The sequence below is a fragment of the Hemiscyllium ocellatum genome, chromosome 32, assembly GCF_020745735.1.
Source record: "Hemiscyllium ocellatum isolate sHemOce1 chromosome 32, sHemOce1.pat.X.cur, whole genome shotgun sequence".
In the NCBI taxonomy this organism is placed as follows: Eukaryota; Metazoa; Chordata; class Chondrichthyes; order Orectolobiformes; family Hemiscylliidae; genus Hemiscyllium; species Hemiscyllium ocellatum.
Window position 1 is genome coordinate 5,570,133 of NC_083432.1, and position 17,766 is coordinate 5,587,898.

Consider the following 17,766-nt stretch of genomic DNA (forward strand, 5'->3'; position numbering starts at 1 on the left):
GCGGCACGGTGGCACAGTGGTTAGCACTGCTGCCTCACAGCGCCAGAGACCCGGGTTCAATTCCCGACTCAGGCGACTGACTGTGTGGAGTTTGCACGTTCTCCCCGTGTCTGCGTGGGTTTCCTCCGGGTGCTCCGGTTTCCTCCCACAGTCCAAAGATGTGCGGGTCAGGTGAATTGGCCATGCTAAATTGCCCGTAGTGTTAGGTAAGGGGTAATGTAGGGGTATGGGTGGGTTTCGCTTCGGCGGGTTGGTGTGGACTTGTTGGGCCGAAGGGCCTGTTTCCACACTGTAAGTCTAATCTAGTCTAATCTAATCTAATCTAATCTAAAGTCTGTTCGTGGGAATGTCCGTTTGTGGAATGTCGGTTCGTTGGTTTGATTGGTCGTGGGATTGTGTATTCGTGAGATTGTCTGTGAGTGAGACTATCTGGAGTGGGATTGCCTGTTCATGTGATGGACTGTTCCTGGGAATGACTGTTCGTGGAACTGTCTGTTAGTGGGATTGTCTGTTAGTCAAACTGACTGTGTGTGGGATTGACTGTGTGTGGGATTGACTGTGAGTGGGATTGACTGTGAGTGGGATTGACTGTGAGTGGAACTGTCTGTTAGTGGGATTGTCTGTTAGTCGAATTGACTGTGAGTGGGATTGACTGTGAGTGGGATTGACTGTTAGTGGAACTTTCTGATGGTGGGATTATCATGAGCGAGATTGACTGTGAGTAGGATTGACTGGAAATGGGATTGTCTGTTAATGGGATTGTCTGTTTATAGGATTTACTGTGCATGGGATTTACTGTTAGTGGGAATGCCTGTTTGTGGGATTGATTGATCGTGGAATTGTCTGTGAGTGGGATTGTCTGTGAGTGGGATTGTCTGTTAATGGGATTGTCTGTGCGTGGGATTGAGTGATAGTGGGATTTACTGTTAGTGGGGTCGCATGTTAGAGGAATTATCTGTTCGTGGGTTGGACTGTTTTTGGGAGTGTCTGTATGTGGGAATGTCTGTGAGTGGGATGGACTGAGAGTGGGATTGTCTGTTCATGGGATTGTCTGTTAGTGGGATTGATCATGAATGGGATTGTCCATGAGTGGGATTGTCCGTGACTGGGATTGTCTGTGAGTGGGATGGACTGTGAGTGGGATGGACTGTTACTGGGATTGATTGATAGTGGAATTGTCTTTTCCTGGGATTGACTGTGAGTGGGATTGGCTGTGAGTGGATCAACTGTTAGTGTGATTGACTGTGAGTGGATGGACTGCGAGTGGGATTGACTGTTACTGGGATTTACTGTGCATGGGATGGACTGTTCATGGGATGGACTATGAGCGGGATTGACTCTGAGTGGGATTGAATGTGAGTGAGATTGTCTGTTCATGGGATTGACTGTTGGTGAGATTGTCTGTTAGTGGAATTTACTGTGCATCGGATTTACTGTGTGTGGGATTGCCGGTTCGTAGAATTATCTGTTGTTGGGATTGACTGTTTTTGGCAATGTCTGTTTGTGGGAATGTCTGTCTGTAGCTTTGGCTGGTTGTGGGTTTGTCTGTGAGTGAGATAGTCTGTGAGTGGGTAAAAACAATGACTGCAGACGTTGGAAACCAGAGTCTAGATTAGAGTGGTGCTGGAAAAGCACAGCAGGTCAGGATGCTGCCAGAACTGCTGTGCTTTTCCAGCACCACTCTAATCTAGACACTGACTGTGAGTGGGATGGACCGTGAGCAGGATTGTCTGTTAGTGGAATTTACTGTGTGTGGGGTTGCCGATTCGTGGAATTATCTGTTATTGGGATTGACTGTTTTTGGCAATATCTGTTCATGGGAATGTCTTTTCGTGGAATTGTCTGTGAGTGGGGCAGTCTGTGAGTTGGATTGACTGTGACTGGGATTGACTGTGACTGGGATTGACTGTGACTGGGATTGTCTGTTAGTGTGATTGTCAGTTAGTCAGATTGAGTGTGAGTGGGAATGACTGTACACGGAATTGACTGTGAGTGGGATTGTCTGTTCATGGGATGGACTATTTGTGGGATGGACTGGACATGGGATTGTCAGTAGTGGGAATGAATGTCAGTGGGATTGTGTGTTCATGGGATTGAGTGCTAGTGGGATTTACTGTGCGTGAGATTTGCTGTTAGTGGGATTGAGCAACAGTGGGTTTTACTGTTAGTAGGATTGAGCGATAGTGGGATTTACTGTGCGTGGGGTTGCCCGTTAGAGGAATTATCTGTTCGTGGGATTGACTGTTTGTGGGAATGTCTGTTTGTGGGAACGTCTGTGAGTGGGATGGACTGAGAGTCGGATTGTCTGATCGTGGGATTGTCTGTTTGTGGGATTGCCTGTTCATGGGATTGTCTGTTCATGGGATTGCCAATTAATGGGATTGTCTGTGGGATTGTGTGCTCGTGGAACTGACTGTTCCTGGGATTGTCTGTTAGTGGAATTGTCCGTAAATGTGATTGATTGTTCATAGGATTGACTATTAGTGTGATTGACTCTGAGTGGGATCGTCTGTTAGTGGGATTGTCTGTTAGTGGGATTGAGTGATAATGGGATTTACTGTGCATGGGATTGCCTGTTAGTGGAAATATCTGTTCGTGGGATTGACTATTTTTGGGAATGTCTATTTGTGGGAATGTCTGTGAATGGGATGGACTATTCGCTGGATGGAATGAGAGTCGGATTGTCTGTTCATGGGATTGTCTGTTCGTGGGATTGTCTGTTCGTGGGATTGCCTGTTAGTGGGGATTGTCTGTTTGTGGGATGGACTGTTCCTGGAATTGTCTGTTAGTGGACTGTCTGTGGGATTGTGTATTCGTGGGATTGTCTGTTCCTGGGATTGTCTGTTAGTGGGATTGTGTTGTTCCTGGGATTGCCTGTTAGTGGGATTGTCTGTGAATGGGATTGACTGTGCATGGGATTGTCTGTTAGTGGGATTGAGTGATAATGGGATTTACTGTGCGTGGAGTTGTCTGTCAGTGGAATTATCTGTTTGTGGGATTGACTGTTTTTGGGAATGTCTGTTTGTGGGAATGTCTGTGAGTGGGATGGACTGTTCGTGGGATGGACAGAGAGTGGGATGGACTGAGAGTCAGATTGTCTGTTGGTTGGATTGTCTGTTCATGGGATTGCCTATTAAAGGGATTGTCTGTTTGTGGGATGGACTGTTCGTGGGACTGACTGTTCCTGGAATTGTCTGTTCCTGGGATTGCCTGTTAGTGGGATTGTCTGTTCGTGGGATTGTGTGTTCATGGGATTTTGTGTTCATGGGATTGACTGTTCCTGGGATTGCCTGTGAATGGGATTGACTGTGCATGGGATTGTCTGTTAGTGGGATTGAGTGATAATGGGATTTACTGTGCGTGGGGGTTGCCTGTTAGTGGAATTATCTGTTAGTGGGATTGACTGTTTTTGGGAATGTCTGTGAGTGGGATGGACCGAGAGTGGGATGAACTGAGAGTCAGATTGTCTGTTCGTTGGATTGTCTGTTCATGGGATTGCCTATTAGTGGGATTGTCTGTTTGTGGGATGGACTGTTCGTGGGACTGACTGTTCCTGGAATTGTCTGTTCTTGGGGTTGTGTGTTCGTGGGATTGTGTGTTCATGGGATTGTCTGATAGTGGGATTGTCTGTTAATGGGATAGACTGTGAATGGGATGGACTGTGAGTGGGATTGACTGTGAGTGGGATGGAGTGTGAGTGGGATGGAGTGTTCATGGGAATGACTGTTCATGGAAATGTCTGTTATGGGATTGTCCATTAGTGGGGTTGACTGTGAGTGGGATTGTCTGTTTGTGAAATTATCTGTGAGCGGGATGGACTGTTAGTGGAAATGTCTGTTCATGAAAATGTCCGTTAGTGGGATTATGTGTTCGTGGAATTGTCTGGACATGGAATTGTCTGGACGTGGGATTGACTGTGAGCGGGATGGACTGTGAGTGGGATGGACAGTGAGTGGGATTGTCTGTGAGTGGGGTTGTCTGTGAGTGGGATTGTCTGTTAACAGGATTGTCTGTTAGTGGGATTGAGTGATAGTGGGATTTACTGTTAGTGGGTTTGCCTGTTAGTGGAATTATCTGCTTGCGGGTTTGACTGTTTTTGGGAATGTCTGTTCGTGGGAATGTCCGTTTGTGGAATGTCGGTTCGTTGGTTTGATTGGTCGTGGGATTGTGTGTTCGTGGGATAGTCTGTGAGTGAGACTATCTGCGAGTGGGATTGCCTGTTCATGTGATGGACTGTTCCTGGGAATGACTGTTCGTGGAACTGTCTGTTAGTGGGATTGTCTGTTAGTCAAATTGACTGTGTGTGGGATTGACTGTGAGTGGGATTGACTGTGAGTGGGATTGACTGTGAGTGGAACTGTCTGTTAGTGGGATTGTCTGTTAGTCGAATTGACTGTGTGTGGGACTGACTGTGAGTGGGATTGACTGTGAGTGGGATTGACTGTGAGTGGAACTTTCTGTTAGTGGGATTGTCTGTTAGTCGAATTGACTGTGTGTGGGATTGACTGTGTGTGGGATTGACTGTGAGTGGGATTGACTGTGAGTAGGATTGACTGGAAATGGGATTTCTGTTAATGGCATTGTCTGTTAATAGGATTGTCTGTTAATAGGATTTACTGTGCATGGGATTTACTGTTAGTGGGAATGCCTGTTCATGGGATTGATTGTTCGTGGGATTGTCTGTGAGTGGGATTGTCTGTGAGTGGGATTGAGTGACAGTGGGATTTACTGTTAATGGGGTTGCCTGTTAGTGGAATTATCTGTTCGTGGGATAGATTGTTTTTGGGAATGTCTGTATGTGGGAATGTCTGTGAGTGGGATGGACTGTTCACAGGATGGACTGAGAGTGGGATTGTCTGTTCCTGGGATTGTCTGTTTGTGGATTGTCTGTGAGATTGTATGTTCATGGGATTGTCTGTTTGTGGAATTGCCTGTTATGGGATTGTCTATTCCTGGGATTGTCTGTTTCTGGGATTGTGTGTTCGTGGGATTGCCTGTTATTGGGATTGTCTGATAGTGGGATTGTCTGTTAGTGTGATTGACTGTGAGTGAGATTGACTGTGAGTGGGATTGGCACTGAGTGGGATGGATTGTGGCCGGGATTGACTGTGAGTGGGATTGTGTTTTAGTGGGATTGTCTGTTCCTGAGAATGACTGCTAGTGGAAATGTCTGTTATTGGGATTGTCTGTGAGTGGGATCGTCCGTTAGTCGGATTGACCGTGAGTGGTATTCACTGTGAGTGGGATTATCTATGAGTGGGATTGACTGTGAGTGGGATTGTCTGTTAATGGGATTGTTTGTGAGTGGGATGGACTGAGAGTGGGACTGACTATCCCTGGAATTGTCTGTTCCTGGGATTGTCTGTTAGTGGACTGTCTATTTGTGGGATTGTGTGTTCGTGGGAATGTCTGTTTGTGGAACTGTCTGTTCCTGGGATTGACTGTTCCTGTGAATGTCTGTTAGTGGGATTGCCTGTTAGTGGGATTGCCTGTTAATGGGATGGACTGTGAGTGGGATTGACTGTGAATGGGATTGTCCATAAGTGGGATTGCCTGTTAGTGGGATTACCTGTTAATGGGATTACCTGTTAGTGTGATTGCCTGTTAGTGGGATTGTCTGTTCCTGGGATTGTCTGTCTGTGGTATTGTTTGCTGGTGGAATTGACTGTGAATGGGATTGTCCGTAAGTGTGATTGACTGTTTATAGGATTGACTGTTAGTGTGATTGACTGTGAGTTGTATTCACTGTGAGTGGGATTGACTGACTGAGATGGACTGTGCGTGGGATGGACTGTGACCGGGATTGACTGTGAGCAGGATTGATTGTGAGCTGGATTGACTGTGGGATTGACTGTTCATGGAATTGTCTGTTCCTGAGATTGCTTGTTAGTGGGATTGTCTGTTTGTAGGATTGACTGTTAGTGACATTGACTGTTGGTGGGATTTTCTGTGAGTGGAATTGACTGTTCATGGGATTGTCTATTCCTGGGATTGCCTGTTAGTGGGATTGTCTGTTTGTAGGATTGACTGTTAGTGGTATTGCCTGTTAGAGGGATTAACTGTGAGTGGGATTGTCCATAAATGGGATTGACGGTTCATAGGATTGACTGTTAGTGTGATTGACTGAGTGGTATTCACTGTGAGTGGTATTGACTGTGAGTGGGATTGTCCGTGAGTGGGATTGTCTGTTAGTGGGATTGTCTTTTAGTGGGATTGTCCGTGAGTGGGATTGACTCTTTGTGGGACTGAATACTCATTGAATAATCTGCAATTTGTGCTGAGAGTTGGATGAGGATGTTTTTAATTTCTTCCTCAAAATGTTTGTCTGTTTGTATTTCACTTTTATTATTTAACAGTAATTTTTTCTTTAATTTCTAAATATCATCCAGGCTGAGGGGTGACCTCATAGAGGTTTATAAAATCATGAGGGGCATTCACAGGGTAAATAGACAAGGTTTTTTCCCTGGGGTGGGGGAGTCCAGAACTAGAGGGCATAGGTTTATGGTGAAAGGGGCAAGATATAAAAGAGATCCAAGGTGCAACTGTTTCATAGAATATAGAACATAGAACAATACAGCACAGAACAGGCCCTTCGGCCCACGATGTTGTGCCGAACATTTGTCCTAGCTTAAGCACCTATCCACGTACCTATCCAATCGCCGCTTAAAGGTCACCAATGATTCTGACTCTACCACTCCCACAGGCAGCGCATTCGATGCCCCCACCATTCTCTGGGTAAAGAACCTACCCCTGACATCCACCCTATACCTTCCACACTTCACCTTAAATTTATGCCCCCTTGTAACACTCTGTTGTACCTGGGGGTGGTGCGTGTGTGGAATGAGCTGCCAGAGGAAGTGGTGGTACAATTGCAGCATTTAAAAGGCATCTGGGTGGGGATATGAATAGGAAGGGTTTGGAGGGGTATGGGCCGGGTGCTGGCAAATTGGGCTGGATGTATTTTGGACATCTGGTCAGCATGGACGAGTTGGACCGAACGGTCTGTTTCCATTCTGTACATCTCTATGACTAAGTATATGCAAGTTTCCCATTGGTGGGTGGGTGGGGTGTGCTGCTGAAGTTCAGCAATTAAGAGAGTCAAAGGTGGGACTGGGCTAGCTCAGAGCATATAAACAGAGACATCTCAGTGCAGCTTGGCACTGAGTCTGACTTGGAGCAGCAAGTTAGAAATGGGTTTAGGAAAATAATTTGTTAAAAAGGGGAAAGACATGCTCCTTTTTCTAACCTTTCTACCCTCAAGAAATTATTGCTTTGCCCCATGTCGGAGAAGAAACCAGCTGTTTGTGAGTAACCAGTTCATGGTTAAAGTCTATTCTATTCCTATAGCCAAGAGTAATCTCGGAACTGGTTATTAAACAGCCTTGAGGAAGGTACTGCCTCAAACATCAACTTTCCTGCACCTCAGATGCTGCCTGACCTACCGGCTTTTCCCAGCACCACACATAATCAACAATTAAAGAATATTTTAAAAAGGAAACAAAATAATTGAGTAAAATAATTAAGCAGTTAATTAGAATGCACTAAAGGTGGTGGGAGAGGTGATGTGTCCTAGCTGCAGTATGTGGGAGCTCCTAGATGTGAGTGTGATCCAGGGTAAACACATCGGAATCCCTGAGCTGGAGATCAGGCTGCAGGGATTACAGCCCCTTAGTGAGGGGGCAAGTGTTCCAGGAGGCAGTCACACCCCTTAGCAAATTGCCTTCTGATTTTATCAGAATGTTGCCTGGACTGGATAGCTTCTATTCTGAAGAGAGGTTGGACAGACTGGGGTTTGTTTACCTTGGAGGAGGGGAGACAGAGAGGGGGCATGATTGAGATGTATAAAATGATGAGGGGCAGAGGTAGGGTAGGCAGGAATTTTCGAGGGAATGTGAGAAAAAGATTTTTTTTACCCAGAGGGTGGTCAGAATTGAGAACTTATAGAACACAGAACATAGAAAAATACAGCGCAGTACAGGCCCTTCGGCCCTCGATGTTGTGCCGACCCAAGCCCACCTAACCTACACTAGCCCACTATCCTCCATATGCCTATCCAATACCCGTTTAAATGCCCATAAAGAGGGAGAGTCCACCACTGCTACTGGCAGGGCATTCCATGAACTCACGACTCACTGAGTAAAGAATCTACCCCGAACATCTGTCCTATACCTACCCCCCCCTTAATTTAAAGCTATGCCCCCTTGTAATAGCTGACTCCATACGTGGAAAGTTGACTCCGTGCTTAGTGCCTGTAACGGTGGGAGAGGCAGAATCCCCAAAATGCAGAGTTTACAGGGATTCTCACCCATTTCTGTTTTCGAAGTGTGACCTTTGACCTGTGAGGCATCAAGTTCCAAATGTGGACCTGGGCTACTCCTCAGGAGAAAGGGAGGACTGCAGATGCTGGAGATCAGAATCGGGAGTGTGGGGCTGGAAACGCGCAGCAGGTCAGGCAGCATCCGAGGAGCAGGAGAGTCGATGCTTCAGGCATTATCCTGATTCATTCCTGATGAAGAGCTCATGCCTGAAACGTTGACTCTCCTGCTCCTCGGATGCTGCCTGACCTGCTGAGGGTTACCAGCACCCCACTCTCCACTCTGGGTTACCCTTCCTCAGGATAGGATTAACCCTTTCATGACCCACACAGAGACAAGTCGCAAGTCTCTTTTACTCCGAATTGGAGCCTAATGATCTGAACACAGATGGAGGATTAGACAAATTGTTAACTTTCAGGGACAAAATTTATCAAAGAGATAGTTTCTTGATGGCTTACAAGGCAGTGCAACTCTATTGGAAACTGACGCACTCCAGGGCTAGGAGGAAGTCGAGGTACAGACATTGAATGGTCTTCAATCTCTGCAAAACTCATAAACAGCCTGAACTGAGACCCAGCAAGAATTGGGTCCAATGAGGTGGTTAAGGGGAGTAAAGGCTAACACACAGACAGTACCAAGATAGGTCAGAAATATTTCCATAGATTGCGAATTGAACATCAGAAAGTTGTAGATGGATATGGGCCGACTGAAAGATAGAGGAGACAGCTTTTAATGTGAGCTTGCTCACTTTAGCAGAGTAATCGACGTTTTGGGCATGAGCCCTTCTTCAGGCTCATGCCTGAAACATCGATTCTCCTGCTCCTTGGATGCTGCCTGACCTGCTGCGCTTTTCCAGCAACACATTTTCAGGATCTCCAGCATCTGCAGTCCTCACTTTCCCCTTTAGCAGAGTGTTAGTTTCACAGAGAACTGCTGCTGTGGAATCGCTCAATCGCTCTGAGCTCGGTGAGTTGATAAACAGCTTCACCGTCCAGCATTTACTGTCATGTACTGGAGCTCCACACAGCGGGGAATGTCAGTGCAGGAGGGTCAGGGTGTTCTGCTGCATCAGTCACTAACCATTACTGTGCAGGTACAGCACGTAGTCAAGACGGACGACAGATGCAATCCTTTATTCTGTGAGGAATCGAGGCTGAAAGTAAGGGTATCTCCCTTCAGTTACCCAGCACATTGGGGAGACCACAGTGTGAATACAGTGTGGAGTTCTGATTTCCTTATTAATTAAAAAGTGCCTCCACATCCTCGCGAGACCTTTGGTGTGTTTTGTAAAAATATGATGATGACTGATATTGCACGCCCTGGGCATTCTCAGCAATGGCACAGTGGTTAGCACTGCTGCCTCACAGCGCCAGGGACCCGGGTTCAATTCCCGACTCAGGTGACTGACTGTGTGGAGTTTGCTCATTCTCCCTGTGTCTGTGTGGGTTTCCTTCGGGTGCTCCGGTTTCCTCCCACAGTCCAAAGGTGTGAAGTTTAGGTGAATTGCTCATGCTAAATTGCCCGTAGTGTTAGGGGTCTGGGTGGGTTACCCTTCGGAGGGTCAGTGTGGACTTGGTGGGCCAAATGGCCTGTTCCCACAGGATCGGGAATCTAGTTTAACTACTTTCCAAATCTTTCCCTCACAGAATAAAGCTGAGGGTGTGGTTTTGGCATGGCCTTCCGAATCTGGTTTGGCCTTTCGTCATGGATGAATTGGAATTCTGTGATCACTGTCCTGCTCCCTCACCTGGACCTCACCTCTCACACCTGGACCTCACCTCCCTCACCTGGCCCTCAACACTTGGACCACACACACCTGGACCCCATCTCCCACACCGGGACCTCCCTCACCTGGACCTCACCGCCCAAACCTGGGCCTCACCTGTATCTCACATCCCTCACCTGGACCTCACCTGTAGCTCACCTTCCACACCTAGATCTTACCTCCCACACCGGGACCTCCCTCACCTGGACTCACCACCCAAACCTGGACCTCACCTCCCTCACCAGGACCTGCCTCACCTGGACCTCACCCTCCTCACCTGGACCTCACCTCCTCACCAGGACCACACCTGATCCTCCCACACCTGGACCTCCCACACCGGACCCCAACTCCCACACCTGGACCTCCCTCACCTGGACCTCACCCCCTCACCTTGACCTCACCCCCTCACCTGGACCTCCCACACCTGGACCTCACCCCCTCACCTTGACCTCACCCCCTCACCTGGACCTTACCCCCCTCACCTGGATCTCACCCCCTCACCTTAGCCTCACCTCCCCCACCTGGACCTCACATCCCTCAACTGGACCTCCCACACCTGGACCTCACCCTCTCACCTTGACCTCACCCCCTCATCTGGACCTCCAATACCTGGACCTTACCTCCCTCACCTGGAACTCACCCCCTCACCTGGACCTCACATCCCTCACCTTGGGACCTCACCTCCCTCACCTGGACCTCCCTCACCTGGACCTCCCTCACCTGGACCTCACCCTCCTCAACTGGACCTCACCCTCCTCACCTGGACCTCACCTCCAACACCTGGATTTCCCTTACCTGGACCTCCCACACCTGGACCTCACCTCCCACACCTGGACCTCACCTTCCTCACCTGGACCTCACCTTTCTCACCTGGACCACACCTGATCCTCCCACACCTGGACCTCCCACACCGGGACCTCAACTCCCACACTTGGACATCACCTCCCACACCTGGACCTCCCACACCTGGACCTCACCCCCCTCACCTTGACCTCACCCCCTCACCTGGACCTCCCACACCTGAACCTCACCTCCCCCACCTGGATCTCACCCCTCTCACCTGGACATCACCCTCCTCACCTGGACCTCACCTTCCTCACCTGGACCTCACCTCCATCACTTGGACCACACCTGATCCTCTCACACCTGGACCTCCCACACCGGGACCCCAACTTCCACACCTGGACTTCACCTCCCACACCTGGACCTCACCCCCCTCACCTTGACCTCACCCCCTCACCCGGACCTCCCACACCTGGACCTCACCTTCCTCAACCGGACATTACTTCCCTCACCTAGACCTCACCTGCCTCACCTGGACCTCCGCACACCTGGACCTCACCTCCCACACCTGGAACTCGCCTCCCACACCTGGACCTCACCCCCCTCACCTTGACCTCACCCCCCTCACCTGGACCTCACACACCTGGACCTCACCTCCCACACCTGGAGTTCACATCCCACACCTGGACCTCACCCCCCTCACCTTGACCTCACCCCCTCACCTGGACCTCCCACACCTGGACCTCACCTCCCTCACCTAGACCTCACCTCCCACACCTGGACCTCCGTCACCTGGACTCACCTCCCACACCTGGATCTCACCCTCTCACCTTGACCTCACCCCCTCACCTGGACTTCCCACACCTGGACCTCACCTCCCACACATGGACCTCCCACAACTGGACCTCACCTCCCACACCTGGACCTCACCTCCCACACCTGGACCTCACCCCCCTCACCTGGACCTCCCACACCTGGACCTCACCTCCCACACCTGGACCTCCCACAACTGGACCTCACCTCCCACACCTGGACCTCACCTCCCACACCTGGACCTCACCCCTCTCACCTGGACCTCCCTCACCTGGACTCATCTCCCACACCTTTTCCTCATCCCCCTCACCTTGACCTCAGCCCTCACCAGGACTTCCCTCACCTAGACCTACCCTCCCTCACCTGGACTCACCTCCCTCACCTGGACCTCACCCCCTCACCTGGACCTCCCACACCTGGACTTCACCTTCCTCAACTGGACATTACTTCCCTCACCTAGACCTCACCTCCCACACCTGGACCACACCCCCTCACCTGGACCTCCCTCACCTGGACCTCACCCGGACCTCTCCCCCCTCACCTAGATCTCACCTGGACCTCACCCCCCTCACCTGGACCGCCATCACCTGGACCTCACCTGTAGCTCACCTTCCACACCTAGACCTCACCTCCCACACCTGGACCTCCCTCACCTGGACTCACCTCCCACACCTGGATCTCACCCCCTCACCTGGACCTCACCCCCTCCCTTGGACCTCCCACACCTGGACCTCACCTCCCACACCTGGACCGCCCACAACTGGACCTCACCTCCCACACCTGGACCACACCCCTCTCACCTGGACCTCCCACACCTGGACCTCACCTCCCACACCTGGACCTCCCACAACTGGACCTCACCTCCCACACCTGGACCTCACCTCCCACACCTGGACCTCACCCCTCTCACCTGGACCTCCCTCACCTGGACTCATCTCCCACACCTTTTCCTCATCCCCCTCACCTTGACCTCAGCCCTCACCAGGACTTCCCTCACCTAGACCTACCCTCCCTCACCTGGACTCACCTCCCTCACCTGGACCTCACCCCCTCACCTGGACCTCCCACACCTGGACTTCACCTTCCTCAACTGGACATTACTTCCCTCACCTAGACCTCACCTCCCACACCTGGACCACACCCCCTCACCTGGACCTCCCTCACCTGGACCTCACCCGGACCTCTCCCCCCTCACCTAGATCTCACCTGGACCTCACCCCCCTCACCTGGACCTCACCTGTAGCTCACCTTCCACACCTAAACCTCACCTCCCACACCTGGACCTCCCTCACCTGGACTCACCTCCCACACCTGGACCTCACCCCCCTCACCTTGACCTCACCCCCTCACCCGGACCTCCCACACCTGGACCTCACCTTCCTCAACCGGACATTACTTCCCTCACCTAGACCTCACCTGCCTCACCTGGACCTCCCCACACCTGGACCTCACCTCCCACACCTGGACCTCGCCTCCCACACCTGGACCTCACCCCCTCACCTTGACCTCACCCCCCGACCTGGACCTCACCTCCCACACCTGGACCTCACCCCCCTCACCTTGACCTCAGCCCTCACCAGGACTTCCCTCAGCTAGACCTCTCCTCCCCCACCTGGACCTCCCCCACCTGGACCTCACCTCCCACACCTGGACCTCGCCTCCCACACCTGGACCTCACCCCCCTCACCTAGACCTCACCTCCCACACCTGGACCTCCCTCACCTGGACTCACCTCCCACACCTGGATCTCACCCCCTCACCTTGACCTCACCCCCTCACCTGGACCTCCCACACCTGGACCTCACCTCCCACACCTGGACCTCCCACAACTGGACCTCACCTCCCACACCTGGACCTCACCTCCCACACCTGGACCTCACCCCTCTCACCTAGAACTCCCTCACCTGGACTCATCTCCCACACCTTTTCCTCATCCCCCTCACCTTGACCTCAGCCCTCACCAGGACATCCCTCACCTAGACCTACCCTCCCTCACCTGGACTCACCTCCCTCACCTGGACCTCACCCCCTCACCTGGACCTCCCACTCCTGGACCTCACCTTCCTAAACTGGACATTACTTCCCTCACCTAGACCTCACCTCCCACACCTGGATCACACCCCCTCACCTGGACCTCCCTCACCTGGACCTCACCCGGACCTCTCCCCCCTCACCTAGATCTCACCTGGACCTCACCCCCCTCACCTGGACCGCCATCACCTGGACCTCACCTGTAGCTCACCTTCCACACCTAGACCTCACCTCCCACACCTGGACCTCCCTCACCTGGACTCACCTCCCACACCTGGACCTCACCCCCCTCACCTTGACCTCAGCCCTCACCAGGACTTCCCTCACCTAGACCTCCCCTCCCCCACCTGGGCCTCCCACACCTGGACCTCACCTCCCACACCTGGACCTCACCCCCCTCACCTGGACTTCACCCCCCTCACCTGGACCGCCCCACACCTGGACCTCACCCCCCTCACCTGGACCTCCCCACACCTGGATCTCACCTCCCACACCTGGACCTCACCTCCCACACCTAGACCTCACCCCCCTCACCTGGACCACCCCACACCTGGACCTCACCCCCTCACCTGGCCTCACCTCCCACACCTGGACCTCCCACACCTGGACCTCACCTCCCACACCTGGACCTCACCTCCCACACCTGGACCTCACCCCACTCACCTGCACCTCCCCACACCTGGATCTCACCTCCCACACCTGGACCTGACCTCCCACACCTGGACCTCACCTCTCTCACCTGGACCTCACCTGCCCCTCAACACTTGGACCACCCACACCTGGACCCCATCTCCCACACCGGGACCTCCCTCACCTGGACCTCACCTCCCACACCTGGACCGCCCACAACTGGACCTCACCTCCCACACCTGGTCCTCACCTCCCACACCTGGACCTCACCCCCCTCACCTGGACCGCCATCACCTGGACCTCACCTGTAGCTCACCTTCCACACCTAGACCTCACCTCCCACACCTGGACCTCCCTCACCTGGACTCACCTCCCACACCTTTTCCTCATCCCCCTCACCTTGACCTCAGCCCTCACCAGGACTTCCCTCACCTAGACCTCTCCTCCCCCACCTGGACCTCCCCCACCTGGACCTCACCTCCCACACCTGGACCTCGCCTCCCACACCTGGACCTCACCCCCCTCACCTTGACCTCACCCCCTCACCTGGACCTCCCACACCTGGACCTCACCTCCCTCACCTAGACCTCACCTCCCACACCTGGACCTCCCTCACCTGGACTCACCTCCCACACCTGGATCTCACCCTCTCACCTTGACCTCACCCCCTCACCTGGACCTCCCACACCTGGACCTCACCTCCCACACCTGGACCTCCCACAACTGTGCCTCACCTCCCACACCTGGACCTCACCTCCCACACCTGGACCTCACCCCCCTCACCTGGACCACCATCACCTGGACCTCACCTGTAGCTCACCTTCCACACCTAGACCTCACCTCCCACACCTGGACCTCCCTCACCTGGACTCACCTCCCACACCTTTTCCTCATCCCCCTCACCTTGACCTCAGCCCTCACCAGGACTTCCCTCACCTAGACCTCTCCTCCCCCACCTGGACCTCCCCCACCTGGACCTCACCTCCCACACCTGGACCTCGCCTCCCACACCTGGACCTCACCCCTCTCGCCTAGACCTCACCTCCCACACCTGGACCTCCCTCACCTGGACTCACCTCCCACATCTGGATCTCACCCCCTCACCTTGACCTCACCCCCTCACCTGGACCTCCCACACCTGGACCTCACCTCCCACACCTGGACCTCCCACAACTGGACCTCACCTCCCACACCTGGACCTCCCTCACCTCCCTCACCTGGACCTCACCCCCTCACCTGGACCTCCCACACCTGGACCTCACCTTCCTCAACTGGACATTACTTCCCTCACCTAGACCTCACCTCCCACACCAGGATCACACCCCCTCACCTGGACCTCCCTCACCTGGACCTCACCCGGACCTCTCCCCCCTCACCTGGACCGCCATCACCTGGACCTCACCTGTAGCTCACCTTCCACACCTAGACCTCACCTCCCACACCTGGACCTCCCACACCTGGACTCACCTCCCACACCTGGACCTCACCCCCTCACCTTGACCTCACTCCTCACCAGGACTTCCCACACCTAGACCTCACCTCCGTCACCTGGACCTCCCACACCTGGACCTCACCTCCCACACCTGGACTTCACCTCCCACACCTGGACCTCCCTCACCTGGACTCACCTCCCACACCTGGACCTCACCCCCCTCACCTTGACCTCATCCCCTCACCCGGACCTCCCACACCTGGACCTCACCTTCCTCAACCGGACATTACTTCCCTCACCTCGACCTCACCTGCCTCACCTGGACCTCCCCACACCTGGACCTCACCTCCCACACCTGGACCTCGCCTCCCACACCTGGACCTCACCCCCTCACCTTGACCTCACCCCTCCACCTGGACCTCACACACCTGGACCTCACCTCCCACACCTGCAGTTCACCTCCCACACCTGGACCTCACCCCCTCACCTTGGCCTCACCCCCTCACCTGGACCTCCCACACCTGGACCTCACCTCCCTCACCTAGACCTCAACTCCCACACCTGGACCTCCCTCACCTGGACTCACCTCCCACACCTGGATCTCACTCCCTCACCTTGACCTCACCCCCTCCCCTGGACCTCCCACACCTGGACGTCACCTCCCACACCTGGACCGCCCACAACTGGACCTCACCTCCCACACCTGGACCTCACCTCCCACACCTGGACCTCACCCCCTCACCTGGACCGCCATCACCTGGACCTCACCTGTAGCTCACCTTCCACACCTAGACCTCACCTCCCACACCTGGACCTCCCTCACCTGGACTCACCTCCCACACCTTTTCCTCATCCCCCTCACCTTGACCTCAGCCCTCACCAGGACTTCCCTCACCTAGACCTCCCCTCCCCCACCTGGACCTCCCACACCTGGACCTCACCTCCCACACCTGGACCTCACCCCCTCACCTGGACCTCACCCCCCTCACCTGGACCTCCCCACACCTGGACCTCACCCCCCTCACCTGGACCTCCCCACACCTGGACCTCACCTCCCACACCTGGATCTCACCTCCCACACCTGGACCTCACCTCCCACACCTAGACCTCACCCCCCTCACCTGGACCACCCCACACCTGGACCTCACCCCCTCACCTGGCCTCACCTCCCACACCTGGACCTCCCACACCTGGACCTCACCTCTCTCACCTGGACCTCACCTGCCCCTCAACACTTGAACCACCCACACCTGGACCCCATCTCCCACACCGGGACCTCCCTCACCTGGACCTCACCGCCCTCACCTGGACCTCACCCGGACCTCACCCCCCTCACCTGGACCTCACCTCCTTCACCTGGACCTCACCCCCCTCACCTGGACCGCCATCACCTGGACCTCACCTGTAGCTCACCTTCCACACCTAGACCTCACCTCCCACACCTGGACCTCCCTCACCTGAACTCACCTCCCACACCTGGACCGCACCCCCCTCACCTTGACCTCACTCCTCACCAGGACTTCCCACACCTAGACCTCACCTCCGTCACCTGGACCTCCCACACCTGGACCTCACCTCCCACACCTGGACTTCACATCCCACACCTGGACCTCCCTCACCTGGACTCACCTCCCACACCTGGACCTCACCCCCCTCACCTTGACCTCATCCCCTCACCCGGACCTCCCACACCTGGACCTCACCTTCCTCAACCGGACATTACTTCCCTCACCTCGACCTCACCTCCCACACCTGGACCTCGCCTCCCACACCTGGACCTCACCCCCTCACCTTGACCTCACCCCTCCACCTGGACCTCACACACCTGGACCTCACCTCCCACACCTGCAGTTCACCTCCCACACCTGGACCTCACCCCCTCACCTTGGCCTCACCCCCTCACCTGGACCTCCCACACCTGGACCTCACCTCCCTCACCTAGACCTCAACTCCCACACCTGGACCTCCCTCACCTGGACTCACCTCCCACACCTGGA

The 17,766-nt window shown here is 53.9% G+C and overlaps 1 protein-coding gene across 1 annotated transcript in view; it reads right to left on the bottom strand.

Moving 5' to 3' along the window:
- Positions 1 to 17,766, bottom strand: part of kcnh6a (potassium voltage-gated channel, subfamily H (eag-related), member 6a) — a 352,557-nt gene that overhangs the window by 193,102 nt on the left and 141,689 nt on the right. The gene's annotated exons all lie outside the window — the stretch shown is intronic.